General features: G+C 40.2%; 1 pseudogene; it reads right to left on the bottom strand.

Moving 5' to 3' along the window:
- Nucleotides 1-21,409: 21,409 nt before the first annotated feature.
- Nucleotides 21,410-21,939, bottom strand: LOC124096126 (ataxin-7-like protein 3B; annotated as a pseudogene).
- Between the last annotated feature and the right edge of the window lie 213 nt (nucleotides 21,940-22,152).

The following is a 22,152-nucleotide window of genomic DNA, read 5'->3' as shown; positions in this document are numbered from 1 at the left end:
CCTCCTTTGTGACACTTGGCAACAGCAAGGCAGACTCTGAGGTGAGGGCCACCACCCTCCAACAACATACTCCACCTGCAGTCCTCTGCTTGCTAGTCCCCCGATGGACTCTTCCCCACCTGACACTCAACAGATGCTTACCTTCCTTCACAATCTCTTTCACCCTAACACCACATCTTTAAAACAATTTCTCAAGTCCCACCTTAAACTCTCTCCAGAGGACCTACAATTTCTCTCTTCCCTCTCTGCCTCCTGTGAAATCTGCCAAAAAATAAATCCCACCTCCAGTCTCCACCCACCTGCCTTCCCTTTACACTAGGCAAGAGGACATCTCCCTTGCTCTGATTGGCAGCTGGATTTCACCCATATGCCTCCAGTCAAGTGGTACAATTTTCTCTTGGTACTTGTTGACACCTTCTCAGGATATGTCAAGGCTTTTCCTACCACCAATAAATGTGCCCCCATGGTGCCAACATCCTCTTTGAACACATTCTTCCTCAATTCAGCCTCCCTTCCTCACTTCAGTCTTATAATGATCCTGAATTTACTTCCCATGTTTCATGGTCTGTAGCACTCAACATCTCCTGGCATTTTCATATCCCCTACCATCCCCAGTCCTCTGGCAAGGTGGAAAGTACCAACCGGACCTTGAAGAACATTCTCACTACACTATCCCATTAATTACATTTAAATTGGACTAAACTCCTTCCCAAGGCTCTTCTTAGGTTATGAGCCCTCCAAACTAGTCACTCAACATTTCCCCCTTTGAGCTTCTATATGGACAGCTTATCTCCCTGCTCAGCTCACCACCCTCTGATTCTTTACTACCCCTTGCTCATCATTTTTTCTGGCCTCTTCTTGCATACATTAGAAAACTTCTTTGGCAATACGGTAATGCTGTTCAGGCAAAGCTTAGTTCTGCCTCTTCCCCTTCTCCCACTCTATCTCCTGGCGACTTGGAAATTTTTAACACCGCCCCCCACGTCCTCTCAACTGTCTGCAAAATGGACTGGACCCTATTGGATCATTCTTACCACTTCCTCAGTGGCCCACCTTGAGGGCACACCATATTTGTTTCATGACTCCCATTTAAAATGGTTTTCTCCACCTTTTTATACAGTGACACCCACAGGTCCTCTCAAGCTGCATTTCTCCAAGGACAGAACCCCCAATCTTCCTTCAGTCTCTGAGGACCATGAGGACACTGCAGAACTGTGAGTATAATCCTTCCTTTTTTCATTTTTTGCACTCCTCCCTTATTCTGCACTCACCTCCCAGGGGTACCATTACTAGGAATTACCATTCCAATTGCTAAGAGATTTACATCAACTTGCTGAAACCATACTAACCATACAATCCCGACTTGATTTTGTAGCTGCTGTGGTTCTGCAGAATCGAAGGGGCCTTGATCTTTTTTTTAATATTTATTTTTTAGTTGTAGTTGGATGCAATACCTTTATTTCTATTTATTTATTTATTTGTTTGTTTGTTTATTTATTTATTTTTGTGGTGCTGAGGATCGAATCCAGGCCCTCACATGTGTTAGGTGAGTGCTCTACCACTGACCCACAACCCCAGCCCTGGGGCCTTGATCTTGCCTAAAACAGTGGACTCTGTCTGTACCTACGGGAGGAATGCCATTTTCATGTCAATTAATCTGGTATGGTAAAGGACAAGATAAAACAACTCCAGCAGGATCTTGAACATCGGAAACAACAGCTCTGCTCTGCTGAAGAATGGCAGCTAAGTAACCCCCTTCTCCAGTAGGCACTTCTTTGCCTGATCCCTCTCCTTGTCATAGGCCTTCTGTTAATGCTTGCCCCCTGTGTCATTAGATTTGTCATTAGTTTTGACCAACTTGGTATTAAACACCTGGCAGGAGAGTATAGCCTGAGCACAGTCCTACATGGACATTTAAAAAGAAAAACAAATTTTTAATATATCATAAAATAGTACACTTTGTCAGCCCTACAAAAAGTGGGGAAATGTAACTGTGGTTCACTTTATGCTTTGAATATAGCCCTTGATGCTCTGTCATTGAAACTTACTTTTAAAATGGACATTTTCTCTCTCTTCTTCTCCTCCCAGCACCTCCCTAATCTCTCCCTTCCCTAATCTTGGGGAAAATAGGATTATCATTATTTCTCACCCTAGGCAGAGTTATCTGTCCTTGAGCACACACCATCCATAAGAATAAATTAATCCAGACTTTGGGGATGGCACCAGAAGAACTCAGAAATGACTATCTTCCACATTAACAAGTGAATTACAACTCCAACAGAGAACACATGGAATGTGGCCTTTGAATCACCTCTTTAAAAGCCTACTGATGTACAGAATCACAACCTTTGGGACAGAAGTCTCCTGTGTTTTTCCTTTGCTAGCAAAGCAATAGACTTTTTCTTTTTCTCAAAACCAAATCCTTATTATTGGATTGGCAGCAGGGAAAAGAACTGAGCTTTCAGCAATGTCTAAAATGTTGCCAGGCACAGTGGTACATCCCTGTAATCCCAGCAGCTCCGAAGGCTAATGCAGGAGGATTGCAAGTTCAAAGCCAGCTTCAACAATGAGCAAGATGCTAACCAACTTGGTGAGACCCTGTCTCTAAATAAAATACAAAATAGGGCTGGGGATGTGGCTTAATTGTTGAATGCCCCTGAGTTCAATCCCTGGTACTCCTTTCTCGAAAAAGTAAAATGTTAAGTATACTTCCATGGGTAATCTAAAAATAACCATTAATATGAGCAATTCAGGTAAATATAAATCAAACAAATTTTTATAAATGTTTTGTCAGTTTTTAGAAAAACAACCAATGTTTTCCTATAAAGGTTCATTAATGAATGCTGATCCAAATAGCAATGATTACCTGGCCTGTTGATGAATATAAACAGGACTTTTATGTGGACTGTAGTCAACAGATTATAAAAACAAACAAACAAACAAACAAACAAACAAAAACCCTTACCTGATTATTTGTAGTACATAAGCTGCTTCCGTTTTCCTACTTATATATATTGAATACTTAAAACTGTAGCTTTTAAGTCACTTTGTTTTTACTGGCAAACCTTGTAAGATTCAAAGGTAAAAATCTTGGACATTTCATACCCCCAACATATTTTTGATAAGTGTGTAATACTTATACCCATATACAAATTCATGATTTGTCTGGAGTATGAATATGTGAATATATATCTTAATTTTTCAAGTATTCAGAAACTTACAAATGAGACTATAAATGTAGACACAGATAATTAAAATTAAAATTATTGTTAATAGACAAATTATGGATCTAGCCCAGATACTCATCAATAGATGAATGCATTAAGAAAATGTGTGGGGCTGGGGTTGTGGCTCAGTGGTAGAGTGCTTTTCTAGCATGTGTGAGGCACTGGGGTCAATTCTCAGCACCACATATAATAAACACATTGGGTTCAATTCTCAGCACCATATATAATAAACAAATAAATAAGTAAAGGTCCATCAATAACTAATAAAAATTTTATTTTTTAATTTAATTTTTTTTGTAGTTGTAGATGGACAGATGCCTTTATTTTATTTATAATAAGAATAGAACCCAGTGCCTCATTCCTGCTAAGCAAGTGCTCTGGCACTGGGGTTACAGGTGTGTGCCACCACGCCTGGCTGGACATTGGCTTTTGAGACTTGTTTTAAGTTTTTTTTTTTTTCCTCCACCATTCCTGTGTTAGAAAAGGTCCATGTTTGTATAGGCCCTAAATTTATGATTGCTAAAAATAAAATGAATGTTAATTACCCTTCAGTGAAAAAAAAAGATTGGAAAGCCTTGTTTTATTTGATTCCAAAATATTTTATGTAAACATATATCAGTTCTTTTGATATTCTAAAGTTATAATTGTTATTGTAATATCATATTTCTTATAAAACAACTCAGGTAATTACAATATCAGCACATGCTTTATTGACTCTCAGAGCTGTTAAATGAATGTTCTGCTCTATCTGATGTTAATAGTCTATTTTGCATCAGTTAAATGTGGAGCTGTTCTCACTAGAAAAAGTGATTATGATTTTTTGCTATAAATGTAGCTTTCTCATTCTAATATTTCATCTTTTTTTTTAGGATTTGTATTATTTTACATGTTTTCACTTTTAGTTACCTAAGATATGGCATAATAATGAGTTTTGTTTTCTGAAAAACTTTTTTAAAAGATTTTATGTATGTATCTCCTATTAATAATGAGGCATAATGGGTAATGAGTATTGGATTTAAAGGACTAGTTTTTTCCTCCAAAAGGAATGTTAACTTGAGAACTTCTTGTTAGCCATTAGATAGCACTAGAGGTTAGAGAATAACTATTTTGTTACAAGTGAGCACATTTGAAAATTTGGGGGAAAAGAAATTGAGGTAAAAAATATTAAAAATATTCTATCCTTCTGATTTGCTTAAATAATTGTAAGAGTAAAAGAAATTGAAGTTAAAGTGTAAAAGACCGGGTATTGTAAAGTTTCTAAGTTGCAAGGCCTGAGTTAAAAAGTAAAGGACCAGGTATTGTTAAGTTCCTATGCTACACCCAAAACCTGAAATTCCTGTAGCTGTTAGGACAATACCTGGGACTGCCCAGTAAATATTCCCCCTGACCATCTAGTTGTTTAATAACCCAGGACCCTGTGCAGCTTGGCACGTAGGCATCTCAGGCCCTAAACCAATCAGTTTGAATGTGTACCCCGATTTAGAACTGACCTATCATCCCCGCCCGACCTGTTCCCGCCAATGAATGTACTAATCATGTCTAAGAATTGTTGTTTGATTTTCCCGCACCTCATGATGATTTGCTCTGATGTATGCAAAGCCCCTGCCCTCCCCAAAAAGTGTACTTAAGCACTGCTCAAACCCTGCTCAGGGCTCTGGGCTGCTCTCCCTTGTTGAGTGAGCATGGAGCCCCAGCGCGCTGGATTCTTCAATAAACCCCCTTCTGCAGTTGCATGAGTCAGTCTCTTGGTGGTCTCTTCCTCCGTCGTTCGCCCGACCCTTACATAATGTTTAAATTTTAGAAAAATTTAAAGGATTCCTTAAAATAGTGATCTGCTTTTACAATGTTTACAAAGAACTGGCTTAAAGAACAAAGATTTTATATTTTTTTGCTTTTAGATTTTTGATTGCTTAAGAAAATTAAGTTTTTTTTTTTTTTTTTTTTATTTTAGTTTTTTAGGCGGACACAACATCTTTGTTTGTATGTGGAGCTGAGGATCGAACCCGGGCCGCACGCACGCCAGGCGAGCGCTCTACCACTTGAGCCACATCCCCAGCCCCAAGAAAATTAAGTTTTTAATATAGGGCTTATTTAAAACTTTATTTGCTCCAAATTCTCTGTTTGGTTTACAATTCTAGTTAAATTAACTACTTTATTCAGTGTTATGCTGTTTTATTGATGTGAATTTTATTAACTTTAAAAAATCTGGTTATCCCAATATAATGTTTATTTTCTCAACATGTAACAGGGTTCTGAGAAACTGATGTGATTCCATTTTTGAAAATAAATAACAACAGCTTCTACCTCAAGGCCTGTCCTAAGGAAGGGGGCGTAATCCTTGTCCTTGGAAAAACCCACAGAGCCTTTCTAGGCAGATAACCAACCTGCTGAATTGTTTGTCTGAAAATAACAGGAGATATCTGCGGCGCGGCGCCAGGTGTCCCTGACTCAGTTAGGCTAGGTGAAGACCTATAGCAACCCCCTAGCAATCACCAATCAGCATGAGACAGGGAAAATACCTGGGATGCCAGATGACCCCCCAGTAGTTTTGGTGGTTGATAACATGTTGTTTAGCACGTACACCCCTCATGGCTTAAACCAATCAGTCCAAAGGAATCCCCCTCTTATACTAACCAATCACTGCTACCCAACTTGTTCCCACCAGTGAATGTGCTAATTGAAGTGGCATCCCCTTTCTCCACAGAAAAGCCTTCTTCACCATGGCTGATTTTAGGACTGTCAGCAAAAGAGTCCATTGTAGATAAAGTTCCTATTTTCGTGTCACCCTGTTTACTTGGTCACTGGCCAAGAAGATACCAGCACTCCAGGTGATGGACACCCCCTTACTAGTGTTTTGCAAACATATCCAGTATAGTACTTTGAAGAAATGTGCAAACAAGGCCTCTGGCCTTGAGCTGGGCTTCACAGAGATGTCTACATTTCTAAGACAAGAGAAGTTACCAATTGGGCTCCATTGTAACAGCTGACAGGGGGAAAAAAGAGGGGAGAAGAGGCTCTCCCCTTCTCAGGTGTTGTCCTTGAAGAGTTAACATGCCCAGAACAGTGAAAGAAAAAGCTGCTTTTATGTGAACTTCTGCAGACTGTGAACTTCTGAGCCCCTTCCCTTACACACTGGGTATAAAACTCTGAAACTCCCTGAACTCGGGGTTCAGGGGATTGATTGATTACAGCAAAGGCTGTACCCTCTGAACCTGGCTGCAGCCAAATAAAGCTGTTTCCTGCTATCTTCGGTGCCTTGCCTCCTTTGTCCCTACAACAATCTTAGAAATGACTCTCAAATTAACAATTGAATTACAACTCCAACAGAGAACACAGGTGGAATGTAGCCTTTGAATCACCTCTATAAAAGCCCCCTGTTTCTGCTTATGGGCAGAATCACAGCCTCCGGGATAGGAGTCCCTTGTGTTTCTCCTTTGCTAGCAAAACAATAAACCTTTTCCTTTTTGTCAAAACTGAAGCAGTCAGTTTAGATAGGTAAATTGACTCAGGTTGGATCTAGGAGGCCAAGAGTAAGTCTGGGAAGTAGGAGACTGACCCCTGAGGGACTGAAATGTTAATCCCTTCAAGGCCTTCCTCCACTCTTATCAAGAACCTGCCCCTGCTCCAACCTGTTGCTAAGGTAACCTGTCCCAGGAATTGCCCTTCCCTACAGGAAGTTATAAAGTTGTTAATTAACGTGTCCCAGGCTGCTCCATCCAGCTATTCCCCTGTCCATCTGCTTTTCATCTTTTGGTAATCCCACTGAGCATCTTCTAGGCCTAGTCATGAATGCAGAAAGGAGAAGGATAAGAGGAAGAGAGCAGAACAAAGGAAGCCTAGGACATACAAAAAGTCAAAACACCCACACTTCTTAGGATTCTAGGATACCAGCTATGGCCCCCTCTCCCTCCCAGGAGAAGTCTATGTTACCTCTTTTAATGTTATACTTCAGAGATAAGCTTTGGATTACAAATATGCTGCAAATGCAATGAAGTTGTTTTGGTAAGTTATCAAATGCTCTATGTAATAATAATAACTTATGTAGTGTTTGTAATCACTTTGGTTTACATGAGCCACGTCCCTGGATTTAATAAGGAACAACCTTGCTTTTTTCATATTCTCATCTTGAGATAAATTTGAAATTAGAGATTTTAATGTGAGATATGTATAAGAATGGCTGTTTTGAAGAAGTTATCTTATTTATACTGTTTGTATTGTGACTTAGTTTGCAAAACACATTTGAAATGTATATATGCCCTTAGCCATGCTAACGAAGAGAAGAAGAGAGAGAACTCAAATTACTAGCATACGGGATGAAAAAGGCAATATCAAAACAGACACTTCAGAAATACAGAAGATAATCAGAAATTATTTTGAATCCTTATACTCCAATAAAATAGAAGATAGCGAAGGCATCGATAAATTTCTTAAGTCATATGATCTGCCCAGATTGAGTCAGGAGGATATAGACAACCTAAACAGACCAATATCAATTGAGGAAATAGAAGAAGCCATCGAAAGACTACCAACTAAGAAAAGCCCAGGACCGTATGGGTATACAACAGAGTTTTACAAAACCTTTAAAGAGGAACTAATACCAATACTTTTCAAGCTACTTCAGGAAATAGAAAAAGAGGGAGAACTTCCAAATTCATTCTACGAAGCCAACATCACCCTGATACCTAAACCAGATAAAGACACTTCAAAGAAAGAAAACTACAGACCAATATCTCTAATGAACCTAGATGCAAAAATCCTCAATAAAATTCTGGCAAATCAGATATAAAAACATATCAAAAAATTGTGCACCATGATCAAGTAGGATTCATCCCTGGGATGCAAGGCTGGTTCAATATACGGAAATCAATAAATGTTATTCACCACATCAATAGACTTAAAAATAAGAACCATATGATCATCTCGATAGATGCAGAAAAAGCATTCGACAAAGTACAGCATCCATTTATGTTCAAAACTCTAGAAAAACTAGGGATAACAGGAACATACCTCAATATTGTAAAAGCAATCTATGCTAAGCCTCAGGCTAGCATCATTCTGAATGGAGAAAAATTGAAGGCATTCCCTCTAAAATCTGGAACAAGACAGGGATGCCCTCTCTCACCACTTCTGTTCAACATAGTTCTCGAAACACTGGCCAGAGCAATTAGACAGACGAAAGAAATTAAAGGCATCAAAATAGGAAAAGAAGAACTTAAATTATCACTATTTGTAGATGACATGATTCTATACCTAGCAGACCCAAAAGGGTCTACAAAGAAACTATTAGAGCTAATAAATGAATTTAGCAAAGTGGCAGGATATAAAATCAACACGCATAAATCAAAGGCATTCCTGTATATCAGCGACAAATCCTCTGAAATGGAAATGAGGACAACCACTCCATTCACAATATCCTCAAAAAAAATAAAATACTTGGGAATCAACCTAACAAAAGAGGTGAAAGACTTATACAATGAAAACTACAGAACCCTAAAGAGAGAAATAGAAGAAGATCTTAGAAGATGGAAAAATATACCCTGTTCATGGATAGGCAGAACTAACATCATCAAAATGGCGATATTACCAAAAGTTCTCTATAGGTTTAATGCAATGCCAATCAAAATCCCAACGGCATTTCTTGTAGAAATAGAGAAAGCAATCATGAAATTCATATGGAAAAATAAAAGACCCAGAATAGCAAAAACAACGCTAAGCAGGAAGTGTGAATCAGGCGGTATAGCGATACCAGACTTCAAACTATACTACAGAGCAATAGTAACAAAAACAGCATGGTACTGGTACCAAAACAGGCGGGTGGACCAATGGTACAGAATAGAGGACACAGAAACCAATCCACAAAACTACAACTATCTTATATTTGATAAAGGGGCTAAAAGCATGCAATGGAGGAAGGATAGCATCTTCAACAAATGGTGCTGGGAAAACTGGAAATCCATATGCAACAAAATGAAACTGAATCCCTTTCTCTCGCCATGCACAAAAGTTAACTCAAAATGGATCAAGGAGCTTGATATCAAATCAGAGACACGGCGTCTGATAGAAGAAAAAGTTGGCTATGATCTACATACTGTGGGGCTGGGCTCCAAATTCCTCAATAGGACACCCATAGCACAAGAGTTAATAACTAGAATCAACAAATGGGACTTACTCAAACTAAAAAGTTTTTTCTCAGCAAAAGAAACAATAAGAGAGGTAAATAGAGAGCCTACATCCTGGGAACAAATCTTTACTCCTCACACTTCAGATAGAGCCCTAATATCCAGAGTATACAAAGAACTCAAAAAATTAAGCAATAAGAAAACAAATAACCCAATCAACAAATGGGCCAAGGACCTGAACAGACACTTCTCAGAGGAGGACATACAATCAATCAACAGTACATGAAAAAATGCTCACCATCTCTAGCAGTCAGAGAAATGCAAATCAAAACCACTCTAAGATACCATCTCACTCCAGTTAGATTGGCAGCCATTATGAAGTCAAACAACAACAAGTGCTGGCGAGGATGTGGGGAAAAGGGTACACTTGTACATTGCTGGTGGGACTGCAAATTGGTGCAGCCAATTTGGAAAGCAGTATGGAGATTTCTTGGAAAGCTGGGAATGGAGCCACCATTTGACCCAGCTATTCCCCTTCTCGGTCTATTCCCTAAAGACCTAAAAAGAGCATGCTACAGGGACACTGCTACATCGATGTTCATAGCAGCATAATTCACAATAGCAAGACTGTGGAACCAACCTAGATGCCCTTCAATAGATGAATGGATAAAAAAAAATGTGGCATTTATACACAATGGAGTATTACTCAGCACTAAAAAATGACAAAATCATAGAATTTGCAGGGAAATGGATGGCATTAGAGCAGATTATGCTAAGTGAAGCTAGCCAATCCCTAAAAAACAAATGCCAAATGTCTTCTTTGATATAAGGAGAGTAACTAAGAACAGAGTAGGGATGAAGAACATGAGAAGAAGATAAACATTAAACAGGGATGAGAGGTGGGAGGGAAAGGGAGAGAGAAGGGAAATTGCATGGAAATGGAAGGAGACCCTCAGAGTTATACAAAATTACATACAAGAGGAAGTGAGGGGAAAGGGAAAAAAATACAAGGGGGAGAAATGAATGACAGCAGATGGGGTAGAGAGAGAAGAGGGGAGGGGAGGGGAGGGGAGGGGGGATAGTAGAGGATAGGAAAGGCAGCAGAATACAACAGACACTATTATGGCAATATGTAATTCAATGGATGTGTAACTGATGTGATTCTGCAATCTGTATACGGGGTAAAAATGGGAGTTCATAACCCACTTGAATCAAAGTGTGAAATATGATGTATCAAGTACTATGTAATGTTTTGAACAACAACAATAAAAATTAAAAAAATAAATAAATAAAAAAAAGACATGTATATATGTGTGCATTATTAACTGGTAAATAAACATTAATTCTTGTAGTCTTTATTCAAAGTTTTTACAATTATCGTGGTGTATACATTAATATTCTAAGGGCATTATAAAATGTAATTCTGAAAATGAGATGCTTTCTTCCCAAATTGTAATTATCCTCGGTAAAAGGATCTGTTTGATGCCAACCTCTGACAGAACTACTGGTACAGACAAGTTTGTTTTCTTTGATTAAATAAATATTATAGTGTTACTGAGAAAGGTCTCCCAAAAGAGCTGAGGGGCCCAAGGCAAGCCATGATGGTCCTAGGTCACTGGTTCTTATAATCAAGCAGGAAAGATTTTAGACGTGTCACTCAAGAGTAGCATGCATGAGTTTATAAGACGTATGGAAAAAGAAAAAAAAGGGACACTCACAAGAACAGAGTGGGTCCTGTCAGAGAGGAGGATAATACACTCTTAGCCTTTTTTTTTATTAGGAGTCTCAGAGAAGTTTCACCCAGGTCCACCTCTTGACTTTTAACTGACAGCGTGATTGCATTAGATTTCCAAGTTCCCACAATGCAGGGTAAAGATCAAAGGCAACTCTGGGTCATTTTGGCCCATACTGACCAAATTCTAGTTGGAATTTGTTCTTACAGAGTTCATGGCTAAGGGGCTTTGCTTCTAACAATCACATCTCCCTGAATTTTGGTATCTGGTCTGTGTAAAGTCACAAAAGTACCCCCTCTTCAAGGTAACTTGTGTTCTCCTTTTCAATAGAGCCTTTTGGGACTGCAATATTCCTGCAGATAATAAGTTGTTTGTGAAGGAATGTAACATATCTTATTGACTTAAGCAGGCCAAGCGGCAGGTCAGTCTTTTTTTTTTTTTTAAGAAAACACATAAATATCAGTATTGTAGGCTTAGTTTATAGTATTATCCCCTTAACTGTATGTTCCCACCATTCTTGTCTGTCTGTTCCCTATCCATAAGACTATAGATTATGTTTCTTAATGGAAATCTACTAGGTTTTTATCACTTTTATTTGTGTTTTGCATTTTTCTTACCTGTCAAAAATTCTTAACACTGGGCTTCTGGGTAAGCTTAGCTTAATAACTACTGTTTCTAAACTTTTTGTTGCTTAAATTTGGTTTTAAAATGGGTCTTTTTAATAACAGATCAGATCATACATGAGATAAGATCTTATCAGAGATTGCCATCTTGTTCTAGGGTCTTATGTCTCTGCATGAAAGTATTTCATGCAAGACTAAAAAAAGTATAGCAAAGTTTATTATAAGACAAAGAAGAGGGGTGGGGTGATACTGCTGGTTATTAATGATGAGTTCTGCTTTCTCACACACTGAAGTTTGAACATTAGAAAAGCATGCTGAGGTAGACATATAAAGCAAGGTTTATTTAAAAAGTAGTAACAGTCCATAACTGGTATCCTGGTATTCCAAGAAGTGAGGGCGTCCTGCCCTTTTTATACATTCTATACTTTCTTTGTTTTTCCCCTTATCTGTCTCCTTCCTGAGTACCTGACTAGACCTAGGAGAAAACCCAGGTGGGATGGAGAAATGGTGAGAAGCAGATGGGCAGGGGGAAGGGCCAAATGGTGTGATCCTGGCAGGAATCAGCCCAGGAGACATTAATCAACAACTTTTACAATTCCTGGGACTGGTTACCTTAGCAACAGGAGCAGGGGCAGGTGGAGGAAGGGCTCTGAAGGTATGAACATTTCAATTCCTCAGGGGCAGTCTCCAACTTCCCAGACCCAAACTGCCCCCCAATTCTCTTGATCCAACCAAATGGCATATTTACATTGACTTCTGGTCTTTTGCTGCAGCGGGTAGCACTCTCAAGGGAAAGAGTAGATTCTTTCATAGAGGGGAGTGAGAAGTCACTTCTTTGTGTCCCAGCTTTTTTTGGGGTAGGAGGGAGATTGTTAAAGGTACAAAAGTATCACCTCTTGGCTAATAGTAACAACCAAAGGGCAACTCTTTGTCATCTTGCCTTGCCTGAGGGGTCCCATTGAATGGCTTTACAGAATTTATGGGTGGTGGATTCCAGTCTTAATCACCCTATTTTTCTATGTCTGGGAATCTCTGGTCTGTGTTGTTTTTGCAGGATCTTATTTAAGATGTGTTAGCAATCTTTGTCCTCCCCTAAATTTATTTATTTTTCTTCTACTGTAAGAGAAATAGTTTATAGGGCTGAGATCAGGCAAGGGTCCTGAAACAGCTATTTTATAAGAATTTGAGGCACCACTGAGGCAGGTCTGTTGATTAAACTAATTTGTTCTGTACTAAATATTTTCTTAAACTCCTGACCCACTGCTCATGTCTAACTGCCGCCTAACATTTTGATGCTGACTCATGGCTATCACTTCCCCTCTGGAGGGGAAACAGATCAAATAAAGAGACAAAGTTCCTGCAACATGAGACTAAACCATTTGATAAATATTCAGCAATGTGTACAGAGGAAATTGTTCAGAGTGGGGGGGTTCCAAAATCAAAATGGAGTTGATCCTATTAAAATTAAAAACAAGGCTGGGAAGTTATAGTTTCTATGCATGAGTACCTAACACTAAAATCTGTGTCTAGGCAGAGATGTTAAATATTTTGGACTTTGCCAACTTCCATAATTTATAATGGTACTTTTGGGAAAAAGAAAGTGGTCCTCAATGTAATCTACCCATTGATCCAATAATAAACAGTGAGCTAGATGACACAGAACATTAATTATTGTAGACAGCCCCACTTAAATTTAAAGCCACAGCCTTACAAATTTCCTGAAAAATTGCTTTTCTGCAACTAAAGTTTCCTCATGCTGAGAAGGGAAAACAAGGAACTGGCAAAAAAAAAAAAAAAAAAAAAAAAAAAAAAGCCTAGGCAGAGGACTTCATGGGTTGAAAAAAAATAGAATTATAACATATTCTTTAGCTACTACAACCCAGCTAAGTCTACATATGTATATTTCCTAGCTTTGGTTTCTATAATTGTTTCTGTAGGGACCGTGGAGACAATGATACTGCGGATTATCAGTGATGAGTCCTGCTTCGTCACATGTTGAAGTATGAACATTAGAGAAGCATACCGACACAAGCACATAAGGCAGGATTTATTTAAAAGGGGGTAACATAGACCTCTCCCTGGAGGGAGAAGGGGGCCATAGCTGCTATCCTGGTATCCCAAGAAACAAGGCATTCTGTCCTTTTTTATAAGTCTTAGGCTTCCTGTGTTCTCCTCCCCTTATCTCTCTCCTTCCTGCCTTGGTGACTAGGCCCTGGAGATGCTTGGTGGCATAGCCAAAAGGTGGGAAACAGGTGGGCTGAAGGGAGAAGGACAGGATGGAGCAGTCCAGGACACATTAATTAACAAGTTTATAGCTCCCTGTAGGGAGGGGCAATTCCTGGGAAAAGTTGGAGCTGGGGCAGGTTCTTGAAAAGGGTGGAGGAAGGGCTCTGAAGGAATTAACATTTCAATCCCTCAGGAGACTGACTCCAACTTCCCTGACTCACTCAAAATTGTCCTCCTTGATCCAACCTGAGTCAATTTACCTATCTATACTGACTGCCTGTCTAATTCTGGCTTTAATAGTTTAGCTACCTTCCTAGTTTTGGCCAAACTGTGATTAAATATGTAATACCAGATTTGTGGGACCCCAATAGACCTCCAGGACCTGAATCCAATGCAATCACACAAGAGTCTTTATTGCAAGCTCGAGCCTGGACTCACAACCATTTTAAAAGCAGCAGTCCCAAGGAATGAGTCCTGGTCCTTTGTTCAGTGAGATTTTATAGGTTTTTGTGGGATACTCTATGTGTCACAACATCACACAGCAAATCCACACCGTGGGAAAGTCAAACAACAACTCTTAACTGTTGTTTGACTGGCAGGAACAAGTTGGGGAGGGGTGATTGGTTAGTACAAGAGGGGGATTCCTTTGAACTGATTAGTGGTTTCCTAACATGTTATCAACCACTGAGACTACTGGGGGGTCATCTGGCATCCCAGGTATTTTTCCTGTCTCATGCTGATTGGTGTTTGCTAGGGGGTTGCCATGGGTCCTCACTTAGCATAACTGAGCCAGAGACACCAGGCGCCACAGATCTCTCCTATTTTTGCAGACAAACAACTCAGCAGGGTGGGTATGTGCCTAAGAGTGCTTTGTGTGTTTTTACAAGGACAAGGGTCACGCTCCCTCCCTCTGGACCGGCCTTGAGGTAGAAGCTGTTTTCAAAAATGGAGTCACATCAGTTTCTCAAAATACATTTTTTTCTTTTTACAGAATTTATTTCTTATGTGAGTGGATGACTAAAATTCAGTCCATAAGAACCCCAGCAGCACCTCTGGCCTGGGTGCCATTAAACAAATGATTGAATATCCATCAATTATATACTTGATGTTAAAAGTTTTTTTTTTTTTTTTCTTATTTAATCCTTAAGTCAAAGTCACCTAAAAGCAAACGATGTCTTTGTCTATGAGGTGAATCTCTTGGAGACAGCATATTGTTGGGTCTTGTGCACTATGCTAAGTACCATACACATATTTACTATGTGAGTGATATGTTATGTCTGTATTTGAAGCCAGATTTAAAGAAAGGTAGTGTGGTTAGGTAAATCGAGTCTAATATCTAGCAAGATAAATAAAATGGAGGTCATCATAGAGAATGGAGTCCAGGAAACCAGAGCAGCACTTGGGGAAATTGAAATGTTAATGTGCCCAAGGCCCCTGAACCCAATCTAAGGAACTGTTCATGAAACAGCTCCCAGCAAACAGGGAAGTGCTAATCAAAAGCCACCCCAGGCTTCCTGCCCAGATTACTCCTTCAGCCTACATATCTCCCACATTTTGGGCCTTCCCACCTGCATTCTATCACTGCAAGACAAAGGGAAACAAAAGACATGAATGTGGGAAAACTAAAAGAAGACTTTAGCTATAAAAAGGGAAGACTTTCCCCTTTCACGGATTCTGCCTTTCAGGTCCCCCTTCTTCCTCTAGGAAGAAGTCTTTTCGATGGTAAACAGCAGTAAAAGATTCCATCCTCCTGCCACCTCAGAAGGGCTTTGAGAAGGGTTCCTTTGATGTATGTGGAAACTCCATTGTGTGCTGCTTATAGTCCACTTTATCTGATATGAAGATAGAAACCCCTGCTTGTTTATGTGTTCTATTACTGTACACTCCTCTTTTTGTTCAACTTCAATCCATGAAAACTGATTTTTTTCAGTTCCAACAGAAATCCACTCATTCCAAGCCTTTGATGCATTTTTCTATATACAACAGAGGATTTGTAGGTCACAAGGAGAAATTGCATCATGTGATGTCCAGTCTTGTTTATCTCACTGGTTTTACTGTTTCCTCCACCCACACAGTCATTTCTCACATTTTGGAAGCAAAACCAGTGCCTTTCCTTATGCCTTCCTCATAGTCATTTCATATCTCCCTTTGTAGTTAAGTCACATCTTCAGGTCTTCAACCTTAAGCAGTTTATTAAATTATGTCTTCCAAGAAAATATGGTAATTTCCCTAAGAGGCTGTCTAGTATTTAACATTTCCTCCACCTTGACAAAACTATTCTTTTTTTCTTATAAGGCTGTACACTATTCACTTGTAAAATGATTTACAGTGGCTTTTTGGAGCAGTGTGAAGAATCATAAAGAATGACCTCTGAACCAATCCAGGCCTATGTGTGGCTATATCCCTACATATAGCACGTATGTGCCATTGCCATGGCTGTTGGGAAAAGTATAATGGCAGCCGCACCCCAGAGAAAAACCCCAACATGGTGCCTAAGGACCTTCTCTTCCTACCCCCCCCCCTTTTTTTTACTGGTGCGAAAAGTTCCCGCGGGTGTGAACTCTCCCGCTGGCGCCAATTTCAAATCTCGCTGGCGGGGAACCTTAGCCCCAATAAGAACTAATTCCTGGGGCTGGGGATGTGGCTCAAGCGGTAGCGCGCTCGCCTGGCATGCGTGTGGTCCGCTGAAAACTAAAAAATAAATATTTAAAAAAAAAAAAAAAACTAATTCCTGGGCTCCGGAACTGATATCTGGAAGAACTTGCCAATAAACGGGTGGCCTGCCATTTATCTAAGCCCTGCCATCTCTCCTTAGATCTATATAAGCACACAGCCTTTTGCAATAAAATTGGAATTCCCCCCGGCGAATTGTGGAGGATTCTTTCAATGGCCACTGTGTGCAAGAGGAAGAGGGCTATAGGAGATGCTAAAGGAAGATAAAATCAAGGTGAAGAATTGCAGAGAGGATCTGCAAGGTTGTCTGCTAAACCTGCTCCTCTATTGCCAGAACTTGAACCTAAAATAATCCTTGCAAGGGTAAAGAAGTTACTCAAAGGAGGGGCTGGGGATGTGGCTCAAGCGGTAGCGCGCTCGCCTGGCATGCGTGCGGCCCAGGTTCGATCCTCAGCACCACATACAAACAAAGATGTTGTGTCAGCCAAGAACTGAAAAAATAAATATTAAAAAATTATCTCTCTCTCCCTCTCTCTTTAAAAAAAAAAAAAGTTACTCAAAGGAAAAAAGTAAAAAGCTGATGTTGGCAAAGATAGGAATACCCTACAGAAAATGGAGATGCCAAAACAGATCAGGCACCAAAAGCTGAAGGTGCTGGAGATGACAAGTAAAGTGTGTGCATTTTTTAAAATAATTGTGAACTTCCAGTGACTCTATGGTTTGAAATAATATTTTTATCAAAATTTTTTTAAAATATAGAATTTCGTTTTATTTTTAAGTTATGTGGTTAGCATATGGACCACTTCATTGCTGTTTTTTTGTTTGTTCGTTTTTAGTGGAAGGAATGTATGTAAGTAATAAAATGTCTCCAAAGCTGGATTGATGTGGAGGAAAACACTTGTGATTTCTAGTTTATTTCTTGTACTGGGAATTGAACCCAGGTGTGCACTACCATTGAGACAGAGCCCCATTCCATATTTTTTTTTTCATTTTTAAAAATTTTGTTTACTATTCCTGGGAGATGAAGTTTATTTACACAAGCTGCCATAAGGGAAGGGGAACACACAGAGTTAATCAGCTATCTGTAGGGGATGGATTACTTTTGCAAAAAATAAGAATCTCCAATACAGAGGACAGTGGTGAGTTTCTCACTACCGTCCCCAATGATCCCAACATGCAATAATGCCAGACAGTGGCCCCTGGGCATGAAGTGGTTGGAACTAATGTAAGGAAGAGAAAGCCACAAACCACAGAAATTTTAAAGAACCCCTTCCCCCACACTCCATACATACTCAGATAAATAATAGGATTACAAGGTGATCAATACAATAAATTAAAGGAGGAAAATAGGAATTCTGCTGTTACAGCGAAGGAAGTTAGGAAAAGAGAGAGTTTCTAACCACTGTCAACTGTATGATAGGGGACATTTTCTCCCTAAAAAGTAGTTTATCTCCTCAGGGCCCCTGCTGGACTGAGCTCACTTTATACCTATCCAGGGCAGGAAGCTATTGTCCCCTATGGTGGTAGTGGGGACAAAGGGGGAAAAAGGAAGTAAATGTGAACAAACCATTACTCAAAACTACTTCCCACATCTTCCTCCTATAACCAGAAAAGGCTAGAAAGGAAATAGTAAATTCAGAATCTGAGTTCTGTCTCTGAAGGAAGAGTGAGTAGATCATTGCCTTTTCCCCTATATTCATCTTGTTTCCAAAACACTGTTTGGAGGTAGGCCAGAGTCTCACTTAGATCTCCTTTCCTGCTGTATTTTCTTTCTTTTTTTGGTGGGGGAGGGTGCTGGGGATTGATTTTAGGGGCACTCGACCCCTGAGCCTAATCCCCAGCCCTATTTTGTATTTTATTTAGAGACAGGGTCTCACTGAGTTGCTTAGTGCCTCACTTTTTTTTTAAGAAAAGAGCTCTTTTTTATTTTTTATTTTTTTAAATTTTTTTGTATTATCTACACATGACATTACAATGATCTTGGCAATTCATACATTTGTATCATTGGGGTATAATTTCTCATTTTTCTAATTGTACAGATTGCAGAATCACATTGGTCATATAGTCACCTATATACAAGTGCCTCACTTTTTTTTTTTATTTTTTATTGCTGAGTGCCTCACTTTTTGCTGAGGTTGGTTTTGAACTCACAATCCTCCTGTCTCAGCCTGTAGAGCCACTGGAATTACAGGCATGAGCTGCCATGCCCAGCCCTCAGTATTTTCTTAGGAGGTGATATCTACAAAAAGTCAAGGGCAAAGATAACTCCAAATTTCTTTATTCCTACCATATGATTTTTTGAACATTAACCATTCTTGGATAGAAGATTTGTGCAAATAGGTCCCACTCCCTATCAGGGCAACCCGGGAGGAGAAGGCAAGAGTCCCAAGGTCCAATCACTATGTTTTCCTTAACTCTCTAGAGTATGTAACTCAAATCAATGCATAAGGTCCAGTTTCTTCTGGGATAAGGAAGATACACACAGTGAGGGTTAGAGAAAGTTAATCAGGACCAACTCTATCCCTGTGTATGTCAGTCAGCCTTCACTGTTCTGCTTAGGTCCTAAGACGCAGTATCCAAGTGGAGGTGAGAAGATATAATTCATGAAGACAAAGCAGGAGGGCATGCTAGCAAGGCATTCCTATAGAGAAATGCTTAGGCATGGCATTGCCTTGTAAATACAAAAAATTAAGCTCTCTTCTGACTTCAATCAAAACAGAGGGAGTTTTGAGAAAATTTCTCTTCTGAGTCTTCCACAAAAACAGGAAAAAGCAAAAGCAACAATATATAATATAAACTTAAAAGAGGTCAAGAAAAAGCAAAATTGGCATACATCAGAAGCAGGTGCATTAAGAGATGAATTAAAACTGGTCAATGTGGAAGCTGGCATGGCAAGCAGCACCTGGAGTCATGAGCTGCACCTGATAGGCAGTAGAGCAGTGGACAGGAACATGGACCCAAGCCAGACAGATAAGGCTGGGCTCTGTTAATGGGGCACAAAATGAGGTAAGCAAATATTTTAAATAAAGCAGCACCACTGTGCTCAATTCAGGACATCCACCCTCCTACACTTTATAAACCCTCACTCTGGGAGTGAAATAGAAGGCAGTTTTGATATGCAACTCTTACTTCCCATCCTCCCCTATCAATTCCCTAAAGACAGGGGGTTCTGGAAGTCCTTTCCTGTCTTTAAACAACAGAAGAATAGCTTTTGCTCTCAAGAAGGTCCAAAGGGGACAAAGTGGAAAGGACTGCTTCCTTGTGAGGGGCAGAGAAGGTGGTGAATGGATGTTCACCATAGCAGAGCTGATTGCCCAACTGAAAAGGAACAGAAGCATTCAACAAGATTTTGCACATACTCAGATGAGAGATTACCCAATCCTGCCCCTTGGTTCTTAGCAGTAACCCATTCACATTTTTGAGGCAGCTGGAAAACGTTCTTTTTGATCTTGGTTTTCAAATGGCCTCTTGCACGGCTATGAAGCTCTTCAAGTTCAGTTCCAAACCTGGAGTAGATGGCAAGTAGTCTGTCATATTAACCAAGTCAGAACCATGGACTTTCTATATAACCAGGAAGAGTAGGAAAGGACTGCCTAACCAAACTTATGTCCTTAGTGCAATTCGTCTTCCATTTTTGAGAGATGGTGCACATTTGCAGAGGTACCTACTACTTCCCCACAGGCTCACGTCTGAATTCTCAGCCTGCCTGGACAACCAAGTTGTTCTTCATCAAGCCTATGTCACTGGGTGGGGGAAGAAAGAGGGCTCTGCTCAGCCAACATTTGGGCCTTATCCCAAGTCCATTGAAATCATTGCAAATGATTAGAAAACAGGTGGTTTTGAATTTCTCTTTTTGTAGTTGAGAAACTGATGTGACTCCATTTTTGAAAACAGCTTCTACTTCAAGGCCTGTCCAAAGGGAGGGGGCGTGACCCTTGTCCTTGGAAAAACCCACAAAGCACTCCTAGGCTCACCCTGCTGAGTTGTTTGTCTGTAAATAATAGGAGAGATCTAAGGAGCCAGGTGTCCCTGACTCAGTTATGCTAAGTGAGGACCCATAGCAACCCCCTAGCAACCACCAATCAGCATGAGACAGGGAAACTACCTGGGATGCCAGATGACCCCCCCAGTAGTTTATGGTGGTTGATAACATGTTAGGAAACCATGTAGTTTAGCACTTACACCCCTCGTGGCTTAAACTAATCAGTTCAAAGGAATCCCCCTCTTGTACTAACCAATCACCCCTACCCAACTTGTTCCTGCCATTGAATGTGCTAATCAATGTTAAGAGTTGTTGTTTGACTTTCCAAGGGTGTGAAATGATTTGCTGTGTGATGTTGTGACACATAGAGTATCCCCAAAAACCTATAAAATCTCACTGAACAAAGGACAGGGGCTCACTCCCTGGGACCACTGCATCGGGAACGGTTTTGAGTCCAGGCTCAAGCTTGCAATAAAGACTCTTGTGTGATTGCATCGGATTCAGCTCCTGGAGGTCTATTAGGGTCCCAGGAATCTGGCATTACATAGCCAAGGCCACAGAGCTTCCTTACCAAATTCAACTGGGATTCTTTTTCTTGGTTGTCCATTCTGATAATGTTAGTATCTAGATCTCATTTCATTTGCATCAGAGAAGCCCAAATCAGAGGGTCAGACATCAGATGAGCAGTCCCACTGACTATGGCCTGACCATCAATAATGTGTGAAGTATCCAGGAAACCCTTGACATCAAGCAAATAAGACAGTCTTGAGGAACAAAAGGATTTTATATTCTGGGCCAACAACTGCTCACGGGCAACTGAGGGCAATACAGGGATCTTGTGTACATCCAGATGTGTTTAGGGATCAACACACATTGCATGGTGCCCAGGTTTGCACCTTCTTCTGCCCAGGGATTCAGAGTTGATCCCAGGGACCCAAGGATCTAAATTTCCAAATTCTACACTTTGGAGTTTAAAATGCTAGGACCTTCAAAGGGAACTGAGACTTTTGTATGATTTTTTTTTTTTTACTTACTCCTCCAAGCCACTAGACCAGTCTATATTATTGTCCTGGTCACTCCCAGACTTTCTCAGGTTGCAGCTGCTGATCAGGTCCATTTCCAGGTTCTCCAGGAAGGGAGCAAAGCAGGAGGTGGCATGCTCTTCCACTGTTGAGAGCCCAAACACTTCATGCTACTAATCTCTTTCAACTTCAGGTAGAAGTAGCCACTCTTGACTGACCAGTGCACCTGAAAGCAGAATACCAAAAAAGAAGCCTCTATCAGATCTACATATATCTCCTGAGCAATGGCCTCTAGCTTGTTAGTATCCAGGTTAGCTGATGAAATTTCCTCCATTTTAATTTGTAATCTACTGTGGAGAGGGCGCTCATTTTACTCAGGGCACCACTTAGGACTCTGTAGGCTGTGCCTAGGCCTGGGGCCTTTTAAGACCCCATACTGGGGTGGAGGCTGTGGAGATGGTGGCAGTTGAAGCAGTGGTGGCAGAAGCTACCACGTCAGTGACAACTGCTCTAGAACCCCATGTCTTTCCATTTGTTTTGGCATTTC

The sequence above is a fragment of the Marmota monax genome, unplaced genomic scaffold (assembly GCF_021218885.2).
Source record: "Marmota monax isolate L192 unplaced genomic scaffold, Marmota_monax_Labrador192_F-V1.1 WCK01_AAM20220418_F8-fsc00354, whole genome shotgun sequence".
Lineage (NCBI taxonomy): Eukaryota > Metazoa > Chordata > Mammalia > Rodentia > Sciuridae > Marmota > Marmota monax.
Note: the sequence above shows the minus strand (reverse complement) of the source record. Positions and strands in the feature narration are given on the sequence as shown.